Raw genomic sequence first — 8,780 nt, forward strand, 5'->3', positions numbered from 1 at the left:
TGTGTTCATTTCAGCATTTACTATTACTAATAGGCTATTTTTTTACATTTTTAAAGTTTCTTTTTTTAACATTAGTAAACTATGAAATAACTTTAATGATCAATATAATAATTAATATTAATATGTTTATTCATTTACAAAGTATGGTTCAGTACTGCTACTGCTTTTTTAAAAATAGTAAAGCGCTGTTTTAGTTTTCGTTTACCATTTTAAAAACTATCGGTTGATTAATCGGTATCGGCCAGTGTGGTCCAACCTAGCTATCGGTATCGATAAAATCCACTATCGGTCGACCTCTAGTTTAGACCCAAAAATAAAAAGGAGAAAGAACCAAACTTGAATTTCGACCATGCAATCTGAAAACAGGCTTTTATTAAAGACAGCAGATTCTCACCGCTGTGATTAATTGAAGGAATAGTTCACCAAAAAATGAAAATTTGCTCATCCTCAGGCCATCCAAGATGTAGATAAGATTGTTTCTTCATCGGAACAGATTTGGAGAAATTTAGCATTACATCACTTGCTCACCAATGGATCCTCTGGAGTGAATGGGTGCCGTCAGAAGAAGAGTTCAAACAGCTGATAAATACATTACAATCCATTTGACCCCAGTCCATCAATTAATGTCTCGTGAAGTGAAAAGCTGCATGTTTGTAAGAATCAAAAATACTTTTTCAAGGCATTTTAACTTTAAATTGTCGCTTTTGGCTAAAATAAGTCCATAATCCATAATTCCACTTCCTCCTGTCTGCTTTCTCCAAGTCCATCCCCTGTTGTCTTCTGACATCAGAATCCACTACATGTGTATTTAGAACTGTTTTTGACTGTTTCCGCTTGTAAACAGTTCTTGATCTGTGCAATTTCTCTCCTGATTCAGACAAGCCAACACTTTCACTGGAGAAAGCAATATTATGGATAGCGGACTTGTATGTTAGTGTTTTGAAGTTACAATGGATTTGTTTATACAAACACAGCTTTTCGCTTCAGAAGACATTATTTGATGGACTGGAGTCATGTGGACTACTTGTGGATTAGTGGTATGTTTTTATCAGCTGTTTGGACTCTCATTCTGACGGCACCCATTCATTGTAGATGATCCATTGGTGAGCAAGTGATGTAGCCTAATGCTAAATTTCTACAAAGCTTTTCCAATGAAGAAGCAATCTCATCTATGTCTTGGAAGGCCTGAGGGTAAGTACATTTTCATTCAATTTTAATTTATGAGTGAACTTTTCCTTTAAGATTGACTGAGTGCCAAAGAAAGGTGCTCACTACAAAACAACTATAATAGCTGCTAAATCAGTTGAGTGAATATTTGCAAAAGAAATCGTGAGCGCATTTTGGCCACATGCTCCAGCCTGTGATCTGTTCAGGTGTTGCCATGTGTCCTTGCTGTACAGAGTCATTCAGCCAAATAAGAGACAGTCACTATCCTTTTATGGTGGCTATTTTATAATAAAGTCATATTGTTGGACATTGTGATCCTTTCAAATTGTCCCATCTAGAGTGTCTCAGTGCCAGCCAGAGGTCATACTATTACATTTAGCCACTGTTTTTACAACATCTGATATTGCACTTCATCTGTCTGTGACGGAAGAAAGATGTGATTCCTTCCTGAGAAATCTTTTCATTATCATGACATTTTTCCCCTCGGTTTAAATAAATGCATGAATATAACGGCAGAGCTTCCATTTTAATAGTAATTCTACCTTCTACTGCTTTTAGACCAGAAAATACCTTTCTACAGAGCAGTATGCACCTCAGACAGACTTGTTTGTGGTTTGCATTATATGTTGAAATTACATTATTCATATATATATATATATATATATATGTCCTCAGTGCCACTAAACACAAAACACATATCACACACTAGAAGTATCAAAACAACAAAACAAAATAATAAAAACAAAAAGTACATTACAGTGATATATTGCCATAAATATTTCATATGTGTATGTAAAATGATTTCCACAAAAATATTTTCGATATTGATAATAATGAGAAACATTTCTTGAGCAGCAAATCAGCATATTAGAAGGATTTCTGAAAAGTCATGTGACACTGAAGACTGGAAACCTGAAAATTCAGGTTTGCTACAGGAAAAAAAAAACTTTTAAAATATATTAAAATAGTTATTTAAAATTTTAATAACATTTCACAATATTACTGTATTTTTGATGCTACCTTGGTGAGTAAAAGAAACTTCTATCAAAAACATAAAAAAATCTTACTGGCCCCAAATGCTTGAAGGCTAGTGTAAATATGAATGCAACATGTTGTTTAAAAAGTATTTACCACACACACACAGAGAGAGAGAGAGAGATAAATTAGATTTAGGTGAAGAATCATCACCTGAAAAGCTTTTAAAATCATAGCAAAACACATCAGTGAGCATTTGAAATGATTTTGGATGTTGCACCACTTGTTTACAATTCATTATTTTTGCCCTCATATAACTAAATACTACGACCGTTGTCCAGAAAACTTCTTTTAAAAAAGAGTAATGGAATGTCTCGATGACTTTTATATCGGCCCCCGAGATGAAAAATCGGAATTCCCTTTTCATGAGCCATATTATGCATAAGCCTTGATCTTAAAATTGGGTATACCACACCTTTGCCTCACGCAAACACTGAAGCAGAGTGCCAACAAACCCATAAGTAGTTACATATTTAAAGCGACCTCTGTTTCAAGGTTACAGCTTGGAAGGTAGAAAAAAAGGGAAAAAAGGCAATTTCACATTTAATATGTGGTCTGTTGTGCTTATGAGTCTGAAAATGTGTGTGTGTGATGTCTATAGAAATACGCAACATCCCCTTTCGGAGACATGAGCCCTCGGGGTCCTCAGACTGAGTGCACACATTGAGTTAAAAGACTTGAAGGTGGGGGGATTTCAAAGCCTCCCCTGCAGACATGCTCCAGCTTTGTGCATTTTAATGGTGAGATATTCAAATCTCCGAGTCTGCCATCCCTCACCCTCATTTCTCCAGCAGTCCATGCAGGGCGCTTCTGTCTGCAGCTAATGGGATGCCATGTACGCAAGGAGAGGGCTTATTTGGGGAGGTCTCTGCCTCCTTGAGGTTAAAGGACCTTGAAATTTGCTTTCTTTTCATTCTTTTTTTCTTAACTGAATGAACTTGGATAATTAAATGGAATAAAATACATTAAAATAACGTAATAATGGTAAGAGGAAAATTGGAGAGGTTCACTAGTCATTCCCCACAGCTGTGCAGGCTATTAACAGCAGTATCAAGGCGTTCTTGCGTGAAACCTTGAAGCTGCTTGCAATAAGAGTTAACAACACTCCCACTGTAAGTCCCCTGCAATGTCTTTGGTAAACAAGGAAATTAAAAATATGCACATAAACCCCAGCATTATTAGATGATATTTCCTAACTGCCACTTGGCATATGAGCAGAACCACAGCAGACTCTGTGATTTGTTCGCCTAATATTGGAATTCACAGAAGTGTTAACTAAGTAAAAGTGCACTTGGGTGTTAATTTGTTTGGGGTGTCCAGACGTCTCTAGTGATTTGAGGCCTTGAAGGCTTTATGGCTGTTTGTTAAAAAACACCCATGCAACCAAACTGAAAGTTCTGCTGCTTTTATTCTTCATCTACTAGCTTTAAAGGGATATTTCACCTAAAGATGAAAATTCTGTTGTTGTTTACTTACTGTGAACTTGTAGGACTTTTTTCTTCTGCAAAACACAAAAAAAAGTTGTTTTGTATATACAGTGAAAGTCAATGAGGACCAAACCAGCATTGACAATAACGCAGAGACATTTTTCAAAATATCTTCTTTTGTGTTCCATAGATGAAAGAAAGGCATACAGGTTTGGAACAACAAAAAGGTTAAGGATCACATAATTTTCATAGCTAGAAAAGAATGATAACTCAATATACTGGAGAAATTATTCAATTCTATAATGAGTATGTCATTGGCTATTTAAAAACATGGTACTGAAATTAATTGAATATATTTTATTAGCTTTTTTGGGGGGGAAATGTGTCTTAGAATCGAAGTTCAATCAGAAATACATCAACACTGAACTCATCAAGCCAATTCATGGGGAAAAAGCCAAAGTTGTGGGCCTCCTTTACATCTGCTAAATGACAAATGAAGGGCTGTGGACCCTCCCTCTGGTATAATTAAGGACCATTTGAAATGGGCTGGGGTATACATTGACCTTCTACTAAAGGGAGGGGAAAAACAGGAGGTACAATCTAATAGTTGCAAATTGTTGTTGCATATATTAAACATAATAGCATTGGCCCTTCGCCCTGCACTGCTTCCCATGTGGAAATGCCCTGACTGGGCTACAGATCAGTGGATGGACAGAGTTCACATGGCATCTGTTTGATCAAAGTTTCCTCACCAAAGATCTGGCATCGTAGTCGCATCTGGTCAGGCCACTGCAGACCACGGCTTCGAAATCAAACAGAGCCATTGGGTTTCAGAGTCACGGAGGATAAGAGCTACACATTCCATGCTGAAGGACATCGCTGCGAATTCTTTTGCATTACCATGATAATAAAGAGAAAGGCTTCCACTTGCTACCATTAAGGCAAGCGACAAATATATCATCCCTCTCCCTGCATTCTACAGAGCGGGCATTATGATATGGCCCTAAATTGACCCTCACTTCTCCGATATCAGAACATGCATAAATACCTGGGGCAGCAGAAACGAGGAAAGCTATTAATCAACGGACACGGGGGGTTAGATCTGGAACGGCTTTAAATCCAATAGGAGATTCCTCTCAGATGTTTAAAGCCCAATGGTTTAATATCCCCGCCATCCCCAAGTGGGTAATTGTTTCGCTACCGCAGACAGAGAAACTGTCGATCAAGTCTCGCTTGACCTTGTTTCTGTGTCTGTACTGACCTCCGGAAATGTAAAGCAAAGATCATATCACATAAAAAGCAATACTCCCACAAACGGGCCCCGAGCTGCAAATTGATTCTGCTGCCATGGAATTCACTCCCATCTCAGGGAAGGAGAGGAAGGGGGGCATTAGGAAGGGGTCTCTTCCGCCGCATTCATCCTTTTGTTGCAGATATCTGTCCTGCGCGTCAGCTCACAGATTTTATCGTTATGAAAAGACACTCTGCATAGAGTGGCAGAGCTCATGCCGGTGACAGATAGCAGAGGGACAAATAAGCCGGTGACTCCAGCTTGCCGGTGTTTAACACATTTCCTCTGTCACAGCAGTGATAGCAGGTTCTATTGTCTGCGGTAATGGGCCAAAGGGAGCGAGAGTCACCATTGCGACATTGCCCAAAGTGGGGCCGCAGAGATCGTCTCGGGAGACCGCCGCCCCCTTTGTCCCGACGGGAAGCCGGTAGACAAGATGGTTATCCCCGCACTGTCCGAAAGCCACCGTTGTCTATTAAATCCCCTAAATTGAATTTAAAAGAGTCTCAGATTACGTTAGAAAGTCTGCAGATGTCCTTGCAATGGACCGGGTCCAGTGACCCATCGCCTAATTAAAATTCAAGCTGAAAAAGAGTGTACTTTGATCAAATCAAACTTTAATTAGCTCAGATAACCCCAAGCTACCTCCAAAACATTACCAACTGGAGGAATCGAGGACATTCTTCTGAAAAAAATCATCATCCATGGGAGATTCGCTGGAGTATGTACAAAGGAGAATATTTCGGCACACTTAGTATAATTTTTTTGGAACAAGCATCAATAAGGGCCATTTTACACACAAATCAGCATAAGGTGACTAACCTTTGGTACATTATCATTGTCCTCCCTTTTGCACAGACCGATGTCAAAGGTCATGCTGGCCAGAGGAACCTGTAAAAATCAAATTCCCCCAACCTATTGAATCACTAGAGTCGGTGCTAAATAATTGATGTGGCCATTGAGACCGGTGGCGGTGGCAGTGATTTGATTTTGGAGCCAGTCTGAATGGGTTCAAGATCCTTACAGACACCCCGCGGAGGGCCAGTGAGAAATGTCAATCGCATCTCATCTACGGACGGGGGCTTCTCTGCTACACAGAGAGAGCGGCAATCTCCAGGCAATCTGCAGCAAGTTCACCATCCACATTTAATGAGACACACACACACACACACACACACACAGAGACACACACACAGCCGGAGTGGTAGAACAAAGAGGCGCTCGGTTGTATCTCTGACAAGTGTCAACTTCACTGCAACTGTGGCATGTAACAAAATTTGGATATTATCATCTAATTGACTGCCATGTTTGCATTACATATTTGCATGTTTGTGAAGCCAAAGTCTGTGCAAATTGTTATGGTGGTTACTGATTTGATTTGTAGCCATAACAACAACTGCGGCTTTTGTCAGTTCATTACTAAAAGTGCTATGTGCTGAAAGACTTTAAAAAGTTTCATATAAGAAATAAATTACCTGTATATTTATTCGCAATGAGCAAAGAGCAAAAACAGTCCAGGTTAAATGTTTTTCATCTGCTGTAGTGCAAAAGGCCCAATCAATTTTTTTTATTATCCCATCACATATGTTGAGAGTGTCGCACAAATTTATAAATCTAATGAAATGGAACAGACATGTTGTCTTGCAGATTTATTTCATGTTACATGAAACTTCCATATGTTCTGCTGTGCATCTGACATACTAGAATTGTCACGCTTGCACGGTTCATTTTTTGGCCGACATGATGAGTAACACCACCCTTGTAATTCTTTTCAGGTATTCAGTCAAATTCTGCACCAGCAGACGAGCCGTTCACAAACACCTGGGATTTGAGTGTTCTGACTGGTGGAGGCTAACTTAATTAGCTATAATTGGTGGAGTGGTTCTCATTTATAGTGACTGACAGCATCGATCTGTCTCAAAGGTAAGCTATCAGGCCTAATAAATAAAGGAAAAGAAACAAGTAGTCACATTCTAAATGAGCAGAAAAACGGCAACATGACACAATGTACAAACGAGACGTGCATCATATCTTATTGAGGAGCGAGTCTAATCCCCAGAAAGAGAGAGGCTAGATATCGATGTGCATGATATTAAATTAAAAAATCTTGGGACCTTAAATAATTTAAGTGTGAAAGATCACAGAGTATTTGATCTAGTCTCTGTATCAAAACTACATTACACAGGGCAAAAACTGTGACAGAGCCTCAAAAAGAGAACTTTACACTGTTTCACAGCAGAAATGTCACAACATGAGGGTTTGCGAGATGCTAGATGGGTGTTACTGGTGCATGGATTCGCTCTCTAAAGATTTCAGCGAGGCATGTGCTCGCACATATGGCAGAATACACCGGATAGGACATTATGTGTAGCCGTGATAGAAAATCATGCATTTGTTAAGATCGCATTTTGTAAAAGCTATTGCGAGAATATCTGCATTTATTGTCAAAGCTGCAGCCTGGCAGTTTGCATGCATTATGGTTGTGCTGTATACAAAAGAAAAAAAAATACACTTCATCAGTAGCCTGAGGCTGTTTATTTGTTGCCTGAGGTATCGATGCAGAGGTAACAGAGCTAATATCAAAGCGAAACTAAAAAAAATAATGCATGCATGCTGAGCTATATTATTCATGTGGGTGACTTGAGTTTGAATTCGCCTTACAACATTTCCGGTCTTCTTTCTAGCATACTGTAAATGAAGAGTAGGCCAATGGCAAGTATATATATTTTTCTTTGTCAAGAAAAAAAAAATACAATAAAAAAACTCTATTAGAAGAGATCAATGGCATCAAAATGCTGCTACACAGCCAACTGTACATCTGGTTCATTTGACAACAATAAAAATTTCAACCTCAGAGCCAAAAGCAGATATTTGATTTGAAACAGCCCATGATACTCAGCTAGGCTTCAGTGTGCTTCTTCCACACGAAAAGCTTGGATGCATTTTGTCTGATTCCACAGTACTCAGAAAAGCTCTAGGCAAAATACATGACCAGAGTAGGTTACTAGTTTGTTTCACGATTAAACCTCTGCGATGCTATCACCGAGCCTTGGGGATCTTTTAGCGACGGATCGCCTCCGGAAACAATGTTTTGTCTGTCAAGATTAACCAGCGGAACACCTCTCGTCCAAATTCACCTTGAAAGCCCTGCGACTCTCGAGGAGAGTTCGAGGAGAATTCCACCTTTCCAGTTCTCTTGCTTGCTCTGTGTCATCGGGCATGAGCTTTGGGCCAGAGTGTGTTCCTTCCCCTTCAATACACCACATCTCAATGGCCATCTAAGTCATGCGCAAGAGCCCGGCTCTGAGCAATGACTAACAAATTTGTTGAAGAGTAAGTAATGTTAGGTTTGCTGACATTGGCAAGCCTTGCCACACGCTCAGACTGCAGAGAAAAGCAAAAGAAAATTATAAGCCTCACACAAATATCTTTGTTTTTCTTTTTCTTTTTTTTATTGTATGCATTGAATCAATAGCACTATTTGAAGTTGTTGTTTTTTTATGATACAAGATACTTTCCTTTTTTAAAAGAAAAACAGCAGTCTGCTTGAGGTTAGATAGTCTTATCCTTACTCAGCACTTCCAGTCAAAATTTATTTTGTTGGATTCTGTGATGTTAGGGTTTGTATCTTCTCCAGCTGCTCAGTTTCTGTTTAACCAATAGGCAACACTTTACAAAGAGGTTCCCTACGTTAGAACTAGTTAACGCTATAACATTTATTATACTGGATTAGTGTTTCTACATAAACTAATACATGTTTAACATTTCAGTTGTATAAATGAATCAGTTAAAATATTATGGATGAACCTGAAGAACAAAGGTAAATTAACCTAGATTAATAAATGCTGTGTTATATATAT

The 8,780-nt window shown here is 38.8% G+C and overlaps 1 protein-coding gene across 4 annotated transcripts in view; it reads right to left on the reverse strand.

Annotated features, from left to right (window-relative positions):
• Positions 1-8,780, reverse strand: part of LOC107722221 (RNA binding protein fox-1 homolog 3-like) — a 446,938-nt gene that overhangs the window by 326,733 nt on the left and 111,425 nt on the right. The gene's annotated exons all lie outside the window — the stretch shown is intronic.

The sequence above is a fragment of the Sinocyclocheilus rhinocerous genome, unplaced genomic scaffold (assembly GCF_001515625.1).
Source record: "Sinocyclocheilus rhinocerous isolate Xijiao unplaced genomic scaffold, SAMN03320098_v1.1 scaffold334, whole genome shotgun sequence".
NCBI classification, from domain to species: Eukaryota; Metazoa; Chordata; class Actinopteri; order Cypriniformes; family Cyprinidae; genus Sinocyclocheilus; species Sinocyclocheilus rhinocerous.